Genomic DNA, 23,862 nt, shown 5'->3' on the forward strand with positions numbered 1-23,862 from the left:
TACAATGTGTAATTAGTTGCCAAGTTTCTGGCTATTATTTCGCGATAAGCGAGCGTTTCTACGAAAAGCGTTAACAACGTAAATAGGCAGTGATTCATATCAAGTACAAATAATGCTAGTCGAAGACCTAAAAGGCGGATTCAGCGCCTAATCAGGAATTGCTCTGTATTCCCACGATTCTTGCGCTTCGGTGAATAAATAACTATTTTCTTAACACCTAAACGAAACGACCTTATTGAACATCGTTCGCGTTTCAAGGGTAAACGGCTCGGTACACGCGAAGTGCCTGCGTGACGCCCGATCGGACGACGACGATAATGGCAAACAACGAAGAAGTCCTACGAAACAATGGCTAACGCACACAAGGAAATTGAATAGGCGTAATTGCCTACGATATTCGTCAAATTTAAACGAAATACTTTTTCGGACACTACTAGAAAATCGATTAAAACGCGGCGGACATTGCACGTTATATTATTGGCTGCAAGTCGCGGCGTAACAAGCATTCCTAATTAAGAATGTTTCGCTGGCCAAAGTGTTAAAATTAATCAAGTGGAAGTGTATTAGATCGACGACGGGGGCTAATTGCGTCTTGAGCTTATTTGTATATTAATTAGTCGCGAATCAAGTAAACACGAATGGCGATTAAAATGGCGCAAATTATGCGGGAAAGAATTGATTAATATACTCAATTCCATCATCACATAACATGCCTGTACGAACCCAATTTAGGTATATATCTAGTCAAAATAAATTATTTATAAATATAAAGCACAGACAAACAAAAAGGCACCGTTAAGTATAGGTGTAATGAACACGTACATTACAGCACTTTATTTTGCGAAAGTATACTTCTACTAGTGAAAGTATTGAATTAAAAATTATAATGTGTTATATTTTTATTATAAATTATTGTCATGTTGTGGTATTTTTTAATCATTCTATTGGTATTTAAAAAAATATTATATTGAACAGATATTCAACCTGGAGAGTGATACCAAAACTGCGCTCATGATTTTGAGTTAAATATGTATATAAATAAACAAAATAAGTAAGAAAGTGATATTTTACACTTTCCTCAACAAATTAAATTAAAAAGGTAAATATTAATTGCACTTGTAATTTCAAATGGTCACCCTATTATATGATCTCACCAATACTGTGACAATGAGCGTTCATATCTTGGACGGACTGTACGTGTTCGTAAATCACAGAGTTTTAAGTTCGTCGCGTAATGCTGCAGCGAGAATTTCTTCGTAATAGGGTACTCCACAGCATCCTTGCTCCCGATCGCATGTAATAAAACAGTTATCATCCGTTGAATTACATAAAAATTGAATATTTAAATTTGTTTATTAAAATGGAAGAAGGGGGCGAGAAGAAACAACGATACATTTCTCGTTACACGTTTTTATATCTACACCATAACATTTTCATCACAGAAAAAAAAGTTTTTCAGAGAAAAATCTTGAAATTTCAAAATATGCGTTTCAGTATTTATGTATTGTATTTACGTCTTAAGTCATAAAGTTTGAAAGCCACCGTTGATTTAATTTCATAATTCAAAAGGTGCTATAAAGAAACTTCAAAGGCAAGTAACCAATTTAACAAAGTTTATTAGGGAAAACAGGGCTGAATTAGAACAAATAAAATATTTTACTATTTAAATAAATTAAACACTACTGCTTTAGAAACAATTAAAATTTAAAAAAATACTGGTAGAACAAGGAATGTCATTGTAAATTGACTTGAAAATAAATAAGACTGTAACTAGCTTATAAGGGCACTTTGACAGTGTGTATTTAGTTCTTTCTGAATATATTTCACGCATAAAAAAATACTAGATTCACAGTGAATTGTTATGAATTTATTCATAAAAAATATATGCGCAATTGTATGTTATATTAGTTTCACCAAAAACATTAGAGAATCACAGAAACCAGAAACGTTTGTTCAGTTTATGGCGACATATTATATGTGCTGAAGATATGCATATCAAATACCAGTTGAAATTGCAGACAATCCAGATATGATAATTAAAAAAATATACATCAAGACCCGATTATCATGCTCGTGTATTTAAGAATGCATTTAAAAAAAATCTGAAAGGTTTGGAAACACGAGATATGGGTTACACGAATTGGTGTGACACGTTGGCTGCACAGGAAACGAGTACGTCCTTTTCGCATCGTATGGACGAAAAATGGATACGACATTTACTGTATAATTGATCATATTGTTTGTTGACAAATTCGTAGAGCAATATAATGCAAAATAATAACTGAACATTAAAAAAATATTACGATATTTTTGTAGTATGATAATGGTTCTCATACAGTAAAATCACTTGAGAAAAAATTAACGGACCGGGATTGAAGGGTGACGATAATTCTCCATAGCCATTGGATTTTTTTTTTTTTTAAATAATGTTTGTGAAATAAATATGTATGATTGCAGTATTAAAAAAATGTATTTAATGTAATAATCATGTAAAAATAAATCAATATATGTGTACACACTACATATCAAGTCATTTAAATATTTTTTTACGACTAAATGTAAAACATATTTAATTACAGAATGAATGCATTAGCTAAAACTGTTATTATTTTTTCTATATTAAGTTAAACGAAACATGTATGTTATTAGAAATCATTTCAAAGCTTCATGGTTTGTCCGCTTTTTAGTGTTTCACCATGAAAATATAATAGATATCTTTACAGATCATTCACACTAAGATGGTACGATTTTTATTTTAAGTATTGATTAAAGTATATTCAAACTAAATTTTGGTCAATAGGAGAGCGCAAAAACAATTATCACTTCTCGGAAGTCAAAAATTCACGTCAAAAGCAGTAAAATCGTGTCGGCGCCGTCGCAGTGGGAACGCTCGTTACCGAGCGTTCCCACTGCGACGGCGCCGACACGATTTTACTGCTTTTGACGTGAATTTTTGACTTCCGAGAAGTGATAATTGTTTTTTGCGCTCGTCTATTGGCCAAAATTTGGTTTTGATGTAATTCTTAAAAATCGTAATATACTGGTCTTTGTCGTAGTGTGAATGATGGAGCGATTTTGATATGGCTTATTTAAAAAAAATATTTGTGTGGGTTCTTCTTGTTGAAACTCGCGCAATAATGACTATAACCACGATTTAATAAGGATAGTGTAAAGGAAAAGACCACATAAAATCCCTCGTTACGTCCATAAAAAAGTGTTTCACATAAATAACACGTAATTATTCTCTGATGCATTAAAAGAATATTTCTTTGTTGCGAAATTGGCACGGAAAACAATATATCACCCGACAACAAAAAGCAATGTACAGCCACAATATTCAATAGTCCATCAAGCAAATGTTACTTTCGATGGTCGAAAAAACGAGTGCAACAATTGGCTGGATAGTTGTGATTCGTCAGCGAGCTTTGCAACCCTTGATACTTAAGGCTGGTATCTAATGAGGAGAGGTTAGAGACGGCCTGAGATGGTGGATCATACGGTCAGGGCCAGAGAGGGACTCTTGGAGACGATCACCGCAGCGGAGAGGAATGAACCTCAACTACACTGGCGCTGTCACAAGTACAAGACCTCCGCATAACATCATCCCTCCACCAGCTTCTCCACCACTGTTCGGAGAAAAACGATATTCGCCCACCATAGTTTAATAAATTATTACCAGTTTTGAATAGCGTCTTTCTAGCTGCGAAATCACACCCCATAGGGTTAGAAAACCTTAAATATTTGTATTTAAAATAATGTTAGTGAAACAAAAGCAGTTCTAACATAGAGCATTTTGCGTCAAAGCCTAATTTTTTATGAACGAATGTAATATGTTTTATGGTGAACGTATTTTATTTTTTAACGATACTCGTTGCTTTGTAATTTTACAATAAAAGCAAATAAACATCAGAGTACATGTCTTAAATTATGATGTATATAAGCTTGCATTAATGAAATAATTTGCGAGCATCGCCTGACCCAAAGTGACACTTGTTTTGTAAGTTATCAAAAACTTCTAGAGCACCGGATTTGTGTCAAGACACAGAAATAGTTTATGAAACGGTTTTAACAACGACTCCTTATTATTCGCTCATTAGTCACTGCGAGCTACTTCATTGCAATGCAATTTACTAAATCTGCGCTTCGATTAGCGTAACGCAAACTATCTATAAAAAAAATTCACTCAGCTGGACATTATGCCAAAAAGCGAATACGCGAGCGAGACCTGCCAAAGCACTTTGAGGCGCCATCTCGATTAGCATTTTAAATGTGCGTTAAAACTCGATAATGCGACGAAAATATTAGCGATGAGTCGTCAGAGCGGTGCGAGCGAGATCTGAATACGAAATTTTCACTCGAGCTCTTTCAGATATTTGCGTTCATATTTACCTGAAGATTTGGACGAGAATTTTAATGTAAGCCTAGTTTCTACACAAGTTCGCCAAAAGATATTGAATTCGGAGTAGAAGCGAAGTCACGAGATGGAGAAGTAATGCCCCGTTCGTATGGAGAGCAAGTTTACATAATTGGGGAATTTCACTCGAGTGTGAGATTTAAGATACAAATTACAATCTCAATATTTCAACATGACGGAATTGTCATCAAAAACGAAAACAGTTGACGAAATCGAAGAAAAGTAATTAATGTTATAATTTTGATTGACGTTGATAAATACTGTGGTTGTGAAAGTTTCGAAGAGGGTATAAGTAATTCTAATTCAACTCTTGGAAACTGCAGTTTCCAGGTTTATAGATGAACTTTATACACACGGCACTAAATAATTGTTATCACTATAAGCTAGCTGCGACTCGGACGAAGATCGATATTATCAGTGTCCTGGCGGACCGTACAGTACGGGAATATAATAAAGGACTCTCCTGTTAAAAAAATAACAATAAAGAATTTGTTACCTAAACTACGAGTAAGTGACCGTTATATTATGTATATATCAATAATAACACTACACAAATCCATTTTATGCATTACACTGTCTGTTCCAAAACCACGAGAACTAGTTATATTAGTCAGAGCAGGCGCTAACAAACGCGGGGTCTGATGGAAGACTTGGTTGTAGCCCCCCCCCCCCCTCCAAAATGTGTAAAAATTAATAGATGATGATTTATACATGTCTTTTTTTATTTAATTTTATAATAAAATAGCGTTTTTTAACATCATATAATTAGCATAACCCGGAACTCGATGTAAAATACAAAAAAAATAAAAATTCATACTAATTTATCTTAGGAAATATTTCGCAATTTTATACAACAGCAAGTTTTAAATTTTCTAAAATAGTATATGAAAAACTAAAACTCAAAAATAAGTGTTTATTAAGTATATTTTATAAAACAAATTAATAAATTATTAAATGTATTATTTAATTATAATAATCTACAAAAAGAAGCATTTCAATTTAAGTAAATAACATACTTGAATTTATCGTTATTTTTTATTTTATTATATATTATAATCATATGTGCCTAAAACATAAAGGCGCAGTCTTAAATTGTTAGAAAATATCTAAAAACAGTAGATATTTTACGTTGAAATTAATTCGAATAAGTATTTACAAACATAATATATTAATCATTGTTCGATTTGCACCAAAACACAATAAAAAATTGTAAATATCTCAAAACACTACGCCAAAAATAATATAATTATAATACAATTTATCACAAACAAATTTTCTGACATTTTGTGGTTGCAAAATCGGCAAAATTTTGCACGATTCAAGAACTCCTGATGACTCAAGATGACGGCTTGGTTGTGCAAAGTGGTTTAGTTCTAAAAAAAATAAGTACCGGAACGCTAATCCATTTTGAGTGATCAATGAGTTTAGTTTATGCGAACCTGAAGATTACTTGTACATGTACAAGAAAACTTGTCGTTGTTGCATGATGCACCAGCGTATAAAGCGAATTCTTAGACAATAAGGCTCCCTGTAATTTCTGGCTATTCCCAAAAAATAAGTTGGCGTTAAAGAGTAAACGCTTTGACACCATTGATGGCGTCCAAAATGTACGACCGAGGTCTTAAAGGCACTTTCAGAAATTTTCTACGATCGTTTCTAACGCTGTATTGTGTATTTTTAATAAATGAATATAATATTGCAGAATAAGAAACGTCTTTAATTGGCTTTTTGATCAGTCATCACGGATTTGGGACAGACCGTGTAGTTAAAAAGAAAGCATTCGAATGACATTTTGACTGTAGATTATAGCTAAACCCGCTACCAAAATTGCTCAGTATTTTTTACAGAAGTATCATTTAAGTCATCTCTATTGTTTTTATAAAGCTGAGGAGTCGTTGAAAATTATACTGGTTCTGACTCCTAATCCGGATTTTAATAAGTAAAAAAAGTTTTTCCTGTGGATAAACACATTGCGAAGTATATATTAAGTTCTTTTTAAAAAAATACGAAATAAAAAAATGATAAATACATTATCGATAGATAGAAACAGAAAACAATATAAAAAAGGAGTCGGAGACGGCCGATTTTAGACAACTCCGACTCCGCCTAAAATGCCATAAATCCACGACTCCGACTTCAGTCCAAAACTAATTCGGTGCTGACATTAGTTTTTTTGTTAGCTTGTGTAGTTTTTTTTTATATTTGATTTTATAATTTGTTTACGTCTAATTGTGACGCATAACTGCAATTAGTTTTTTGCTAGATTGTGTAGGTTTTTTATAGTTAATTTTATGATTTGTTTATAACTACTTGTGACGCATAGCTGTATATATTAATTTTCTATTGCTGTGATTTAGTTTAACAAGATTTTATAAATTACTACAATTTATATTAAGATACTTGAAAATAGAGAATCAGTTAAAATATATACATACATAAATCCGTTTATTCAATCTTTGTGACAAAATTGTAATCATGTACATTAATACACTGAAATTTAAATTGCTTTGAAATGTACTTTGCATCATAATTTAATATTATAATAATATTTTATGATGAAATTATTGGCAGTAAGAATATGTTGTCTTATCTTTATGGCAACTATGTTGTTTATAGTGTAAGTAAAACTATGGACTTTATTTTAAGTATGTGTATGAAAGTTCAGAACAGTGATGCGTGCCAGCAACGCTGTGGAGTTTTAGTAAGGTGTGTGTTCCGTGACAGACTCCTCGACCTCACGCGCGACAATATTTTGTTTTGATTCACAACAGAGACATGGGTAAGAAGTTGGCGATACAATACCTGAACAATTTGGCGTTGTCGGGGCAGCAGGCGGTGGCGGCAGGCAGCAGGAGGCGGCATGAGGCGGCGGCCGCACGGCTGCCCAGTCTATTTGTGCTGGGCCTGGCAGTATTCGCTGCTGTCCAGCCTGAACTCCATCAATGTTGCCAAAGAGCACACTTCCAACTGAAAAATAAAAAAAAATCTCATCAGATTTGATATTACGAGATGCACTTTATTTTGGCGGATGAGTCAAGGGTTTATTTCAAAGCGAACGTTTGCCCGGTGGCGTGTAAAAAAATACATAAAGATCGGCGCACAAAAATGACACGATATTGAGTCGTCAATACGCGATTGTCTAATTCGGGAGAGCGCGGGCACTAAAACGCGGAGCTTTTTAAAAGTTCGCGTGGATGCTTGCCAAAAGCATTGAAATTATTTTCTTTCATCCTTGAATATGCGAATTTCGACCGAGTAAAGAGCTGCGTATATCATCCAATACCTGTGTAATGAGCTAAAAAACGACAATGAAAAATAACGCGCGACACACGCTATTGATTATAAGCTAGTGATAAATTGTTCACACGCCCAAAAATGGACGATATAATACGCTTTATGCGAACATCGTGTTTACTGTGCTATTAACCAATAAAATTAAATAATAATGGAAAATAAACTAATAAAGCAAATGGTCTGTAGTGTAAAAAAACGTCAACAATTAAAAATTTTATGCGTAGTAAAATATCGACTAGGTTAGCTATTCTATTCACCGCTATACAAAATTTAAGCTGTTATTTATTTATTTTATGCCGGGAAACGCATATATGCGTCATTCATTGATTCTTTTCTGATAAATATACAACTAATACCAACTTAAATGTGAATTATTATATTATTACAATTCTGTTGAGGCATATATTCATTACTTAAAATATAAAAAAATTGATGATTCTTAAACTAATGTTTCTCATAAGAGTCGCGATCGCGTACCTTATTCTTGCACGTTGTGGCCAAGACGTCAGCGCTTGAAAACGCTTTTATTGCACGAGCCATTCAGCTTCTTAAGAAGCTCACCAAACACAATGATTTATTATTATTTTTTAAATGTTTAATTGTATAATTATTGTTTATAAAATAGAATAGCCATTATAAAGCATTGTGGAAACCCGATGATCATAGGTTTGGTGAATTCGCGCTACGAAGAATAATAATTTATTTAAATTTTAATTATGAAAATACTTAGCAATACTTTTAAAAAAAATATTATTAATTTATTAAAAAAAAAATGTATTATATTTCTTTAAAACAAATTAATTATCACACACGAAGCAAAAAAAAAAACAATGTTTTTTAAACCTAATTCGAGTTTGGCCCAGCATTAACAAGTGAAGCTATTAAATTGTTGATCTTTGACCGGTGTTACTGTAACGAAATAAGCGAAAAGGACGAAGCCATTATCCCTATTATTCACTTAATTCTAAATTATTAATATTACATACTTTTATTTAAGTAATACACAAAAGTACGCATGACTTCATCCGTTTACAAACAATGTATTGCATCACAACAACATCATTAAGATAAACTACAGATAACTTATCAACATAAATATGTAATTGGTTAAAAATTATTGATTATTATAATCCACATATTTTTTAATAACAATACAGCATAAATTGCATTGGCGGTGCATTATAAATTTTAAGTAAGTCTTCTTGATTCTATATTGTATATAAACCGTTTATATTATATATAAAATATAGAATCAGGACGACGTCACAATTTTAATCAAATAAATATTTGAATTTAAACTCTAGAGTAATTTACCCGCGACGTTTGTGGCCCAAAGCTCGCGTCTGACGACCATAAATTAAAACACAAACTCGAGATACGTGACTACACGAACGAAGCACAAAGTCGACTGTCGTCCAGCGACAAATTTCTATTGTTTATTTTGGTCCGAGAGCGCTCAAATCGACGGCCATAATCGTTATTTAATCGTTCGCCCCCACCCCTCATAAGTTAAGAAAAGACAATGGCGGCGCGCCGTCAGCTGATCGCTTTGACGTTTGACAGCTGCGCTTGCTCTCTATTTTTTTTTCAAAAAACCAGTAGAGGCGCAAAATATCACAGTGACGCGCGTCACATTTTTATCTTCAATAAAATTATACGCACTAACCAAACAAAAATAGAGCTCGAAAGCAAAACAAACAAACAAACACTCGGGATTATAAATCAAAAATGGTATAAACAACACTCGAGAGTTTATAAAGAATGCACACACAACGCGGGGATAAAAATTTTTGATCGCATGCCAAAATTATGTTAGGAAAAAAAGACGTTCGTCGAACGTAACGTGCACGGTTTTATTATTTAATTATCGACGGATTTAATGCGAGAGAAGTAAGGTCTCAGAAAGGCGAAACGACACGCCAAATGGGTCACGGGGTTAAACGGCGGTGAAAGTGACCCAATTTCGCTTTTCATGGAGCGGTAGCGGAAGACTCGCTTTAGAGGTCTTGTAAACAAATTCCAATCAAAAGTTTATTTTTATGCGTAGTTTCAGAAACATCTTTATATCCGCTTTACGTCTCCAGTGAAATATTATTTTAAATAAGAACACCCCTCAAAAATAAGAATTTAGGAATACATATTCACCTCAATGAAAGTCTTATTCTCAGAATAAAAGAAACTGCGCATATAGGCAATCGCTTTTTAGCCCCAGCGACAGCGCGTTAGTTTGATCCTTGGAAATTTAGTGGCAATGGATCACTTTATGGGGGAACAATACTCGTTCTGCATAAAACAGTTTTATAAAAACAACGACTATTATGCGCTCACTGCCACACAGTGCGAATCAATGTCTGAGTGTTAATTTAATTAAATCGTGGCTCAGAAAATTCGAGCAGACAGGTTCAACGCTAAATGAAAAGAAAACAGGTGAAGCGAAGAGAATGTTGCGCAAGTTAACCAGTCTGTCTCAAAAGTCATGTTTACTTGAATAAGCCACCCACAAGAACCCAACTAGGCGAAAATTCATCAAGAGATAGCAAACATCCCACGCGCTTTGTTTCATAGTGTTACAAAACCTAGATGCCAGATTCGAGGAATGCCATTTAAAACATGTTTTTTCCAATTGTGTTTTTTCAGTGAAATAAACATTTATTATCAGACGATCTGTAATTATTTTTATTGAATTTTCAAAAATGCATAAACTTATGGCCCACTCTAAATAATTAACCGCGTAAACTCAGCTGCGTCAGTTCTTAGCATGTAAACTGTATCTGAGTAATAAACATAATATTGAAATCAACCGTAATCGTTATGATGAAAATAGTCGCGAAAACTTTCTAAACACTATTGATTTATTTGTATTAACGATTTCGTATCTAAGAGGACGTAGCCGATTTAGCCGAATTTTGAATCACCGCTACGCACAGTCTAACAAGATTTTTATTAGACAATAACAAATAGTCTGGTATCACCCCCGAGTCATTGCATTGGCCAGACAATTATGCACTCAAAGGGGCGTTGGATTTTCCCTAATTCTGAGAGGTATGTAATTCGTACTGAATCACTTCTTCCAGATCTTCCGACTTGGAATGCACTAAAATAAATCAGCCAAACTTGCGCCAAGCGGAAATATTCAGAATCGATATAGACGACCCTTTTAACTAAAGCATCTGAATCCCAATACAGTACTAATATTATATTTAGGCGATAACCCCATATTTTCCTTAAATTCCACTACTGCCAGAAACAAGTGGTGATTTTTTTTACCGCGTCATCGTCAGAAACCGCAAACAAATATAAATCGGTGAGAGCAAGGTCTGAGCTATGCGGATGATGGTTGATTACGCCCTACTCTCTTTGGCCCTAAAAGCTGTATGAAACAGCGACTCATGTGACGGAATTAATGTGCATAAGAGCAAAGCTCAGAAGCAGCTACATTAAAATAAACAGAATTGCTTTTCATTGGGGTCAAACTATTCAGTATGCATCAAACTACACTCTGGAACAAAACGCTTGCAAATTAACCTATATTTGGCATAGAAAATTTATTTATATAATTGCGGATTCCGTCTCTATAAAGATTAGACAAGCCGGAGAGTAGTTTCGTGAAGGTTAATGCGACAGCGGCTATTGCTCGCGAAAACCCAGGTAGGAGGTCGGATAGTTTGCGCAACGTCTCAAAATCTGATCGGGCTGAGATCACAGATATCTATGAGCCTAGGCTGCTTTCCAATGCAAATGGTTGGCTACCCAATAGCATAACTCCAAACGTCAAGGCATTTGAACAATTTATTGAATTAAAAATACCATATTTCAGTAGGCAAAAATAGCTAACCAAAAAATTGTGGTGAAAATGAGGATCAAGAGCAATTTAGTTTTCGGCCTATTCGCTACACGATGGTCAAGCGGCTTCATTTCTCGTAAGCTCGAAAAGCAAGATCTTCCCGCAAAATCATCCATAAAGTGGATGGGCACAGCTTCAATTGTTGTGCACTCCTCAATAGCAGAAACAACTTCTTCGGTGCGCATTGTACGACGTCTCTGCGGATGCGTATTATCGTATAATAAATTTATTTTTAATTTATAATGAGCTTGGAATTATTATTTGCCAAAAAGCAATTTATTGCAAGGTTTTGAGAATTCATTATATTAATTAAATTATGTTTAATAACAGTCGCTAAAATTGCAAATTTTATTCAAGCACGTGGACTTAATCATCAGCAATAAGATTCAGTTTTTGAAGGCATTTAAGTATTGAATACAACTCCTTGAAGTGTTAAATATGAATGGGTGAGTAAATAAAAATACGTTCCCTGTAGACATTACAAATTGTACTATAATAGTTATTAGTAATTCTAAACAAAGAAATTATAAAAGAGAAAACAATCATGAAATGAGTTTAACTATACTCATCAGTTTATGGCATCATCTGAATTCGTAAAGCATGAATTAAAGTTGCGAATATTTTAATAGACTCAGAACTTTTACACGTAATTAAAATATTAACTCATATTTTTTTAACTCAAAACATTTTTGACAAAAAGTTCCGTTAACATGTAACCTTAGCCTCTATACGAAGGAAAGAAACGCGTAATGAAAACCGTCTCGATTATTAGCTTTGTCTTTTGAAAATCATCAACAATCATAAATGTTTTAACGAACAGTTTTAGTTTTTTTGTGTTGTTTTGATTGAAAGCCGAAAAAATAAACAGTGTTGTTTATAATGCGCGACTTGGGCGGCAAATATAATAATATATCATCAGCACCCACGCATTTTCCAACGCGGAAAAACTTTGAGGATCACCGATCGGCAGCGTTTGGCAATAGAACAATGCCGTGCTCGTTTCCTATAATGAAACTTCTTCAATTGAACGTTTGACCCAATCGACCTACCTCGCCTTCGCGGCGGCCTTAATAATGCAAAGTATAATACATTTTTGACAGTCAAAAGGAACATCACTTGACTATAATTTACTCATTAAATCATCCTTGTTGCACAAAATATATAACAATGTTAAAACAAATACTATCAACTGTCATATGATTTTTATTAGTCACAGATGCGCGTCCATAATCTAATAGATTTAAACTATTTATTGATAAACGTAAGACAAGGATGACAGAACACATCAAAGTGCACGACATGATAAGATTGATGATAAAATGGGGTTTGGCCTCTTTAATCATTTAATAAACACTGATATAAGGACAAGGACTATTCTCGGAGAAAATAATGGCATCCATGCACTCATTTTGCTCGAAAGAGCATAGTCACGAATCCGAGTGACGCAAAACAACACGGATTTAAATTAAATCATCTGTATTTTCGAGCCACTAACGAAAGACCGAACATTTGATTTATACACTCTCCCACTCGGAAAACGTAACAAAAATATGGAACGAGGCGAATAAATCGATATCCTTCTCTAATTCTGTCGATTGGCGAAATATTAGCAATGTATAAATATTTAAATTTTTCTTTACCCGTATACGTACACGTCGAAACAAAGTAGTAGCATGTGCAAATATTGCTTTGTAAATAGCCTATTTTGGGATTTACATATGTTTACTTTATCATCCAGCTACCGCAGCTTACACAGTGATATCTTTAGACGAAAGTGGGTATTGTAAGAGGAATTATAGTGGTGACAGTCGCCTTTCAGAAACAAATATACGTTTGTTTTATTAACGCCTTGGTAACGCATTTCTCAGATAACAAACAGGTCATGATTGGACGTAATTATGAGCTTCAAAAGTAACGAATTCAAAAGTAACGAACATTGAATTCTGACAGTGATAAGAAGTGCACAGAAAGAGTGGGCCAAAATGTGTTACATATCAAATATATACAATAAATGCTCAATGGGATTTTTTGTTAAACATTACTAGTAATTTTGTCTTGTGTGATTAAAAAGACTAAATTTTAAACAAATAAATGTATGTAATTATATCAGGCGCGTACTGTGAGCGAACGGGAACGTGCTCGCACGCCCTTATCTCTCTCACTCTCGTGAATTAACACGCGAGCGAACGGAAGGGAATGTATCTCACGTACGCGCCTGAATTATATGCGACTCCCCGCACATGAACACGATTCCTACTCCTACTGTTGGCATTCAACCTCAGACCACACTGCTACAACCATTATTAACCGTATGTACGACGTAATCAGCGAGACTGGTTTGATTAAATCCGAATTTAATAAATTATTTCACTCTTTGCTTTACTATAAAACGGAATACTTGCACCTAACTACCAGTATGTTGTATCTAACCAAAGAGGCTTTATCATTCAATGTTTGCATATTTAAAAAAAATATGACCGCTTCTTTAGAATTTTAAATAAATTCCTAAAACTAATCTATTGTGGTACAATGCATAAAAAATTGTCTATACAGGTGTTTCTATCAATACATCAATATGCATACTGTACATGAAAGATAAATTTGCAGATTGCATCTCTTCTATGCATATTAAATTCTACAGCGGAATATAGACATAGTTTTTATCGGTACAAAGAAACGCGTGTAGATTGTGTAGCTAGCCGAAAAAAAACTTAACGACACACGTACGTACATTTGCCATTTTTTTGCAACCACCTGTTATATTGCGGTAGGTCACGTGTCGCGTTTCTGTTTTAAAAGCGAGACAAAGGAAACGCGGAGTAATTGGATCTGAGATAAGTTACCGCTCTTTATCACAAAAGTGCTTGTTTGCTGTTCGAAATCACCAGACGAGACGTATAATACTATCAAGAAGATAAATGCGTTCGTGTTTCGTCTGCTAATCTGCTAATTAATACACATACCTACTCCATAAATTATACGTAAACGTGGAATGCATCAAAGACGCATTATTAACATTTTATTTTATAGTGATAATATGTATGTTTCAATAAGGAGATAAAATGCTATCATGATCCCAAAGCACGCTTCACTCGACGAACTATATTGAAAAATATATATTGGAAAAGTTTCTCACAGTTATGATGATCGATGTAGCAACGAGTCCTTGGAAGTTTCTTCTCAGGGAAAAGAAAGTACTTTTAATTCACTGCGGACGGCTTGGTCTGAGTGGCAATTTAACCAACGCAATCAAACTGCAACTGTCGGCTATAAATACGAATGAACCGATGATGCTGCGTTTGATGATGAAAAACATATTACTGAATTCTATGAACTATCCTATTTAGTTGTCGTAAACAATTATAACTCGCGGAGACGTTTGCCAAATATAAAAAGCAATTTGACGCCAACGAGCCAAGCATTTTTTTTCGCTTCGTTCTAATGGACCAGACCACATCTTGTTAACGCTGCGTATTATTTACGAATATTTTAGATAGTTTAGAGACTTTGATCGCAAACATTCAGTGTACATTCTTCAATATGTATTGAAGCGAGGATCAGTATACTAAATTAAAAGTTACGCGTGCAAGAAGCTTATTGGCAGAGGGATCAGACTATGGTTCAAGCATATTGTATGCTATTTTACAATGTATGGAGCCGGGGCTCGCGTAACACCGAGCATTTATTAACGAGGTATTTCTTTCGGATTTAAATATTGATCGTCATGGTTGTTCATAAAAAAATCATTAAAGTTATAATAATTAATAATACCGAGATTATATTTGAAGAGCTCAATGACGAATTAGTTTAATATTTATTTTACTCTGTTTAATAATTTATTAAAAAGAAAAAAAGTTCAATATCATTGTGGGAAATACATGATATGTAAGAAAGTATAAAGAATAGGGGAGCATCTTAATGATGGATTAAATTCTGAACTCCCTGCTAAAAACTAACTGCATAAAACAGTCCGAATACCTTTTTCCCGGATTTGCATATCGCTTTTGGGCTAAATTTTAAATATGAGCTAACTGCTATGCTGTGCTTTATTACTTATGCCAAAGCTCTTGAACACGTCTCAACTGGCAACGTGATTATGATAGAAATGGAGGTTCTCAATTTAAACCAATTTAAAATCTGTGGGGTCTTACTCTTACTCACGTTGATTCACTGTGACCAAAATGATCATCCATCAACAAAGGATTGGGACCAGAAAAATCTTAAATAACACGCAAGGATTCTCCGGGGCATTGAAAGAATATTTCTTTGTTGCGCAACGGTCACGGATATAATAAATCACCGGATCCACAAGATTCCCGTTGCAGTATACGACCTTGGACAATGCCCATCAAGCAAATGTCGCTTTCTAAAGGCGTATACCTATTTCGCTGTTCTAAGAAACGAGTACATCTATTAGCTGGATGATCGCTGCATGATTGTGATTGGTCAGCAAGCTTTGGAGCCCTGGATACTTGAGCCTGAAGAGAGGGCAGTCACAAGCAGACACTCGAAAAGACCAGCAGACGCCCGCCGACCGCGGACAACATACTGTCGTAAGCGCTCACATGCCGAGAGGGACTCCTTCATACGAGCACCACCGTAGCAGGAAGACCCCACATACAAGACCTTTCACGGACATCATCCCTGCGCTAGCTTCTCTACCACCACTCGGAGAAAATATGTAGGTCGCAATTGTAACATAATTTAATAAAACTCTAACTAGATTGCACCCAGCGTTTCACTGGTCACACCCCTAGGGTTCTCGAACCCAAAAATCTAGAGCAATGTATGAGTGAGACGTTTTCTCTCACTAAAACTAGTTAATTTCGATGTTGAATACATATATGAGAACACTCAGGGGCTGGAAAAGAGGTGGTCAATTAATAGATGTCCAACCTAAGTTACACTGATGACATCACTTTTTTGGATTTTTTTGTGAGGCCTTCGAAATGGGAGATAATGTTCGCCTTTGTTTTTAAAGAATTTCTAGCAATTCAAGTTAATATGTTTTGTTTTCAGGCGCGTCCTTTCGTTTTATCAATTGGAGTGATTTTTAGGTACGCGGAGCGCGACCAACCACTACCTCTTGCATACAAAATTATGAGGTTTAAAAAAGAAATTTCCTCCAAAAAGACAAAGAAAAGTATATAGTAAATACATGGGATTCTGGGGCTGAATAAACATAATTTTAGTTGAAGGTGTAGTAGTTAGCCTATCTAAAATCTGAATAAGTGTGACAATAGATTCCGTTTAAATGTATCTAAACATAAAATTGGCATAGCGAAGTTCACATGAAATTTTGCAAATTAGCGTATGTTTTGGAACTATTCCAAAATAGACACAGCTAACCGTGTAGGTGTTTTAATTACTTAATTGCCACTCGAGTTTGTGTTTACAATATAATATTATGTATAAAATAATACAAACAAGCAAATAAAAATATGACGCGTACGTTTCTATGCGAATTTTTAATTAAAATTTCAGCTGAAGTCGATCGTTAAAGCACGCCAAAAATTAGACATATTACGACGCCATTCGAACATGTTTGCAAATATTGCGCAACGTATTAAACCGAAGCGACGCGAATTCCGCACCTCTTTTGAGCTCGCTGAAAAGCTGGATTCCGGACCTATTTCATATTTTCAAAACTCGGAAGTAAAATTCCTCTCGATACCAAGGTCGCCCTAGCGTTCTGCACATTGCATGCGCGGTTACCTCGACCGTATGCGAAACCGTACAAGTGGCAAAAATCAAGACACGCTAGGTGTGAGTCGCGTGACGGACAATGTGTTTGTGGCCCATGATCACGGCCGGCGCAGAGCAAGCACTATTTTCGCATTTCCCGGGAAAATCGCGCGAAAATAAACGAACGGGGAAAAACGACAAGTAAGCCGGTTCTGTGATGACGTAACTCGTCAAAGTGCTCCATGTACAAATCACTAGGTGATAGACGTAGAAGAGGAATTAAAAAATCATCGGCGAAAGTGGCGACTCACAGTGCAAAATCGCGCATCTCAAAACGGCAAAACGGGTCGCAGCTTTCTCGAAACAAGTGTGTCATCTGAGTACTGCTACAACGCGCTAGTAGAATGCGAGTAGATAGATGGCTTTCTGAAAGTCAAAAGGGGCGAATACCGTAACACAAATACGGCAGATACAAGCTTATACACAAGATGTCATGCTCATAATCGAATGCTTAAAAGGTTTTCGTAAATGACACGTTCTTAAACTGGGATCAGTGTCCAGGGTTTCAAGCAGGAACTCTTTTCTTTTAAGTCGGTACGTAATTCTATATTTAATCAAAACAAACAATAAGCACTGAGACACGAGCCGACACAATACAACCGTATTATGTTACCGGCGCCGCTAAGAAAACAAACTAAAAGATAAGGAGATGGCAATAAATAACATACGTAACTAGTGTGGTCGAGTAACTTTTTCAAAACTTGTTAATTAAAAAAAGGTTCCTGATTTGTAACAGTTGATACATGAAATAACTAAAATGATTCACAAAGTTTTAGAAATAACAATGTAAATATATGTACGTATGCAGAGGTCACACGCAACATTGTTTGCAAATGTATAAATTTTCAATAATAATCTCACCATTGAGTTAAATTTAAACTTTAATCTGGAATCTTTGATATATAAATATAAAGACGAGTCTCTTTTGATGCATAATTATTATCAGAAAACTCCCGGAAACCTTATCTTTTTATATTACTGATTAAAACATCAACTTTATAACACAAACGACCATTCCCGCACTTCTACGTTTTAATATTAGTCACTGTACTAGCATTTGCTGTTCAAAACTTTTAATATATACATTTATTTTAAGAATTAAGTATAGATATTTTACTTGACCGAATTCTTATATATTTGTTTTAATTTTTCAGACAATGCCTGTTTTATTATGTCGTCACTTTTTCGCTTTTCCCCTCTTTTATTAAAATCATATTTTTAATATAAAATGTGATTCAACTTCAGTTTCCAAACTTAAACAAACAAAAATAAAACAGACAACATAAATTCAAAGTTGCACCCGATGTGTGGCATGTTGCGCCGTCTTGTTGGAACCACGTGTCTGAACCACATCAATATTCTTGATTCCGTGCCAAAAATAATCGGTTATCATGCGCCTATAGCGCTCACCGTTGACTATTACGGTCCGACCTTCATCATTTTCAAAATAGCAAGGCCCAATAACGCCGCATGACCACAATGCGCACCAAACACTCACTTTTTGGACATCTATCGTGAATCACATAAGAATTCTCCTCGCCCCATATGCGGAAATTTTGTTTATTAACATACACAGAGTAGTGGCAATTTGCGTCATCAGAGAAGATTTTCTTTGAAAAAATCAGTATCAACTTCCTACTGCTCTATATGCGAATTGTTTGCTCAGTAGGACGATAAAATTGACCATAATCTGCTCATAAATTTCGATACACAGAAATGTTATTTCTGTAGAGCAATTGAACAATTTTAACGCGTTGAGCGGTTGTAGCAAAATAATATTTGACACTTTGAACATGCGTGGTTATTGACATCTGTCTGATTTACAGTGCTGCCAACATAGGAAACTCGAATTTGATCAACCTGTACATATATGTAGAGGTCACATGCGCCATTGATTTCAAATGTATATATTTTCTATAATATCATCATGGAATAAAATTTAAATTTGAACTCACAGAAACCTTCAAACCTTTTTTTCTAATTTACTGACTAAATTAACAAGTTTATAAGGCAAACGACCGTTCCCGCACTTCTACGTTTAAATATTAATTAATATATTAGCATCTGCTGACAAAACTACGTTCTATTTTCGTGTAAATATGAATGCACTTTTAAAAAAAACAATAAAAACCACATGTTACACTTTTTTTAAATTAAATATAAATTTTTTCACTGATTGTTATATTGTGTCACTTTTTCACTTTTGAATGCCCACTTTCTTGGAATCATATTTTTATATATAAATTATATCAATATTATAAATAATATATATTTCCGTGTTGCTATATTGCAATCATAATATAATTTAGATATAAAACTAAACATTTGTTTGAATGTTTAGTTTACGCTGGACAGAAAAATAATACTTAATTAAAAAATCAAACAGGCATAAGGAAAAAGTCTGATTTATAGTATACAACTAATTCATGGATTGAGTTTAGATATAAATAAAAATACAGTTTCCAAGACATTTTTACTCAGATCAATAAATTAATTTAGATTAAGTGTGCCTGTATCGTAATTTATGAATAGCACGTTAGTATCTGAATGGTTGAATTGAGTCCAGAATGTGCGAGTCTAAATCCGTGGCTAACCATAAGTGCACGTTTAAGAGAAATCTGGGGCGATTCGTGGAGATATCTCGATGTTATAAAATATTTAAAAATACACTATATTGCATAAGATTTAAAATTAGTTTAACTATACATGGTTCGCACAGGTGTTTATTGATCGCCAGGGTCGTATAAATGGAAGGAGGTAGCGTGTATAGAATTGCATGAGATACCAAAATATAGTTTGAGTATGAATAGTTATGTTCCTACATTCGTTGTATGGGGTATATAATAATGGCATTTAAAAAGCTACAAACGCCAAAGGTTTGGCCTAACAAAACATTAGTAAAATCAGCATTTCAAAACACCAGACTTTTGAAAGCCGTAAATTATCACAAAAACTATGTAAAGCCTTTTCAAAATTTGGTTCAAGAAATATATAAACAAAATGCTAAAAAATACTTATGGTATCGATTTAACTATCGGACACAAAGGGGTTGATGTGAGGTGAATCTAAACAATAACGCGATTGGCACTCAATTTGCATTCTATCCTATTCATATAAGCTTCCTCGAAGAATCAGTATAAATGTACAATTAAACAGTTTTTTCCGGTGTCTAACTGGCTGCAAAAGTTACACAAATTCCGAAAGTTGTAGGATAACAACTTTACTTGATACCCATTACTTATGTTTAATGATAATAATAATATTGTGTAGTTATTTAGACACATCGTAGAAAAAGTGTTAGCACACTGCAAACGTTTCAAGAATAAATATTCGTATTACATATATGTGAAAAGGGGAAATAATAAAAAAAATTCAATAAAACAAACTAGACATTAAGAAAAATTGCGATGAACCGAGATTCTCACGCAAAAGAAGAAATGAAATCATTATCAATAAGTCACGGATTATTTTACTATAATATTAGAACGAAAGTGACTATATATGGGGTTGTACTTTTAGTACGAAATCTGACCACTCTCGACAGAGGCAACTGTCGCAATCATCAAGCACAGCTGTTGGCGCTATATCAAACCTTCGCAGCAGACTTTTAATCGAAATCTTCGACCCAAACTTTGCGTTTTAAGATACATATATCGGTTACAGAGCGTGGAAAATTTGTCAATTTGTTGCGAACGCGTTGACCGGATGGGCGCGCGTTTGTCACCGCATTCGCCACCGTTGTTCTCTCTGCACCGAGGCGAATAAGTCAGCTCGTGCGAGCAGAATCGGATACTGCACGCGGCCGTAATTAAAAGCGAGATACGTCAACGTCCAAAGCCGCGCACAATTGACTGCGAATTGAGTCGCGAATTCTAGTGCGACAGCAATTAAAGCGTGGCGAAGCACTGAAATTCGATTCCAGCCTCCTACTACAACCGAGCGGAATGTAGCAGAAGTATTTTTCTGACAGATCATCGGAAACAAGCGTTGAACAGGTGAAGGTGAACAGGTCGCAATGATTACTTCTATTGCGTTGCATGAACTATTCAAATATCGAATATCAAAACATTCACATGGGAAAATATGTATTTCTATTACTACTTGGCACAATATGATAATGCACAGAGCACGTACACTTACATACAAATTTATACAAATGAAAAATAAACGAATAGCCTCTTGTTCAGTATAGAAGTAGCCCAATGGGTAAGACGGTCAAGGTCGAGTTCAAATTAACGCCTCGGCCATGGGAAAATTTTAACATTTTAGTTGGCATGTGCTAAAAGTACTAAAAATACAAGAAAACGCGCATGTGCCTTCGCAATTTGTCCAACTAATACGTTATCAGTCGCAATACAAACTATGTATAATTTGGAAGAACGAACAACAAGCATGCCAAACAATTTGTATTGTTTTAACATCGGACACGAAACCATTAGTAAATATATATTTTTTAATTTACGAGGCAGTATAAAGCAGTTTTACTGTAACAAATTCGCTATGTCTATTATTACGTATTATAAAATTAAAAGAAAAACAGCTTCGAACAAAATTATAGCTTAATTTTTAATAGTCTCGTAAATTGAAACTTGTTTACTGAAAAGCTTGGATCTTGCTTCTGTAAGTAATAATCATAAAAATGAAGATATAATTAAAGTGGTAACCGAATTGCGGAATTGTCTTTACGATATATACAACATTAGATTATAATTCGCATTTTAGCACAAGCTATATTTAATATATTTTACACATATTATATAAATAACAACATTAATTTCATCAAACAAGAGATGTTAAACGTCAAAACATATGCTTAATTTAGGACAGTATATATGTAAATATATATTACAAACACAGTTTGCATAAAGGCAGCCCAGGTAGGAGGTCAAGCTTAGCATCGGACCGCTGAATCGAAACTCCCAGCTTAAAAACAAAACCGACTCCTTTGTCAGTGCCCATATAATTTATATTATACATCTCGATAAATTCAAGTATGAAAATAACTCGGGGTCCTTAATAATGTAGTTAATATTATATGTTCGTGTAACATCGATAACGATTCATCGCCTGAATAAAAATATTATCTAAATCGATACAGCGAAAAATAATTTATTGTACGTAACATAAACAATATTTATTTCTAAGATAACGAAGTTTATTCCTATATTTTGTTCAATTTCAGACATATTTTAAAATAATTCTGTTCACTGTCATGTGTCGAAATAGATCATGTTTCCAGTATGTACTTGTTTGATTGCGCTTTACCAATCAAAACAAGTCATATTCATATCGTTTTGATCAATTGCCTTAGCAGTGAATTATCAAGGGAAATCGGCGATGGTGAATTGCGATGCTTGCAAAAACATATAGAGTACTGTGCAAAAGTTTTGTGCCTCTCTGTGAATAAATAAAATCAAAGCTTTTATTATCATTTCACAGTTGTCGAACAATCAACACATCTGTCTTAAACATAATAACAGTAATTCTTTGCCTTTTATATGAGTTAGGGGACTTCTTTCGAAGTTATACGAAAAAATGCATTTTACGATCGGCCAACCTTAAACTTTTAATTGCATTGTTATTAAAAAATAAAAAATCTTCTTTGGAATAATTCATTTGTGTTTGTATCCTCGTGTATTCAACAACGCGTGAAGAGCAAAATATCACTATTTAATTGCTGAAATTATAGAAAATTTAGGTATTTTGACAAAAATATTTTTTTTTCATTTTACAACCAACCAACAATTAAACACTGGAGGGTTAAGTTCGGGGTTGTTTTTCAGCATTTGGAGTTGGCGATTTAATCAGAATCAAAGGAAAATTAGATGCAAAACGGTATTGGCAAATTATTAAAAATCATGCAAAACCATCTGGACTTTGTTTGATAAGCCCTAACATTTATTTTTAGCATGATAAAACATGCCAATATAGTTAAAAAATATTTGGGTAAGAAATCAAATGAAAACCTTATTTTGGCCCCCACAAAGCCTTGATCTATATATATAATTGAGCATTTATGGAATTGCTTAGATAGAACAATAACACTCCAGATGAATAATTTAACGTTCTAAAAGAAGAATGGTCAAATATTATAAAAAACTATTTGAAAGTGTACCTGAAAGAATTAAATGCGTTTTGCGTGCAAAACATACTCGATATTAGTTTTAGTTGTGTTTTATACATTTTTTAAAAGTAATTTGGCATTTACTATGTTGCAAAATATATGTTTAAGCTATAACTAATTTAATAAAAAATAAAGTTAAACTATTTTTTCATATATTCCTCTTAAGAGTATAATTGTGTAAGGCTGCCCAATACTTTTGCACAGTGCTATCGAAATATATTATCACAAATTAGGTTTTTCTAGATGTTTTAAATTTCACGGGTGAATATCGTGATGAACAGTTGATTGAAAACTATTGATTCTAAGCTGCAATAATAGTTTATAATTAATAAAATAGATGACATTGATTTTAGTCTGGCTATTTACTTATTGATTGTGTTTGCATGGTTGCAGCGCTTTGAGTTAACGCCTATCATCTTGCAACAGGAGATTTATCATAAA

The 23,862-nt window shown here is 34.2% G+C and overlaps 1 protein-coding gene across 4 annotated transcripts in view; it reads right to left on the reverse strand.

Annotated features, from left to right (window-relative positions):
• The window catches only part of PRL-1 (protein-tyrosine phosphatase 4A family member PRL-1), a 65,653-nt gene that overhangs the window by 9,892 nt on the left and 31,899 nt on the right, over nucleotides 1-23,862 (reverse strand). For 3 of the 4 annotated variants that reach the window (XM_088204490.1, XM_088204500.1, XM_088204510.1), the window contains exon 2: nucleotides 7,217-7,381. The gene's annotated coding sequence lies outside the window, so the exon portion shown is untranslated. Of the gene's footprint in view, nucleotides 1-7,216; nucleotides 7,382-9,022; nucleotides 9,164-23,862 lie in introns of those variants that run through there. The other variant, XM_088204518.1, reaches the window with a different exon arrangement.

Source organism: Plectrocnemia conspersa, unplaced genomic scaffold (genome assembly GCF_051122295.1).
Source record: "Plectrocnemia conspersa isolate PC_06_02 unplaced genomic scaffold, ASM5112229v1 ptg000002l, whole genome shotgun sequence".
Classification (NCBI taxonomy): Eukaryota; Metazoa; Arthropoda; class Insecta; order Trichoptera; family Polycentropodidae; genus Plectrocnemia; species Plectrocnemia conspersa.